Here is a 1163-nt window from a genome sequence, read left to right as displayed (position 1 = left end):
TGCCAGTGACCTCAAAAGCATCTTTCTGCTGAAATGCGTTCCCATGGATTTAGCATCTTTAGCTCAGCTTGACCCCTGGCACGGAGGAAAGCACCGCTCGGACAGGATGATTTAGTTGTGCTCTGAGAGAAGCAGTCAGCACCACGCGCCGCGCCACGAGCAACCCGAACCCGGATGGGCTGTGGAGGAGACACTTGTCTCAATTAAACACTAAAAGCAGCGAGCGCCTTTCTGCTTGGGTAGGGCCAGAGAAGGACTAAAGGCCTCGAAACCACACAGAGGAAAATGCAAACTACTAATTGCTGTTGTTGTGTAGGCGCAGGCGTCGCAAACTCTGCAAATAAACACCTTTCGTGGGGCTTTTGCTGTGCGGGAGCGGCAGCGCAGCCGCGGTACGGAGCGCTTAAACCCAGCCCCGCCACCCCGTCTGCTCACCTTTCCCCTGCAACCAGGCCGTGAATCACAGAATCGGGGCTGATTCGGGTACCAAAGCGGCGTTACCGTGGCGAGGGAAAGGCAGCGCGTGGCCCTGCTGCGGTCCCCGTGCTGCCACCCTCGCAGCGGGGGGAGTCACGGTCCTTCGGGTACCCATCGGTGGCGGGAGGGACTTCAACAGTTAAAGCGTCCTGCTCCCCCGGTCAGCACGGCCTCCTCCTTGGAGCTCCTCTCGCAGATAATGGACTTCGCCTTCTGACTTAATCTTCTGTGAATCTCTCTTCCTTAATTGCTTATCATCCGGAAACCTCAGAGCGAGCCAGGACAGACGGTCCCTGCCATGTGATACAGCCCTCCTCTCCCTCCCTGCTGCCGTCCTGCTGCCAGCGTGCACCCAGAGCCCCCAGCATGAGCACCCAACACAGACAAAGCACCAGCACGAGCACCCAGTGCACCCAGAGCATCCAGCACACACAGGGAACCCAGAACACCCAGCGCACCCCTGCACCAGCTCTCCTCCACGCGTGGCCCATCACAGCCAAATTCCGCGGCAGCACAAGCAGCCCCGTCAGAGCAGGGGCCGCTTTTCAACCTGCTTCCCCTAAAAGTGCTTTTTTTTCTGAGCAAAACGCCAAGGTGGGTTTTACAGCTGCTGCGTTTGCCACCAGCCGCTGCAACGGGAACTGAAATCCCAGCTCTGCTGCTCAGTCCCAGACCTATGTGTATAA

The sequence above is a fragment of the Athene cunicularia genome (assembly GCF_003259725.1).
Source record: "Athene cunicularia isolate RWA chromosome 15 unlocalized genomic scaffold, athCun1 chr15_part1, whole genome shotgun sequence".
Lineage (NCBI taxonomy): Eukaryota > Metazoa > Chordata > Aves > Strigiformes > Strigidae > Athene > Athene cunicularia.
Note: the sequence above shows the minus strand (reverse complement) of the source record.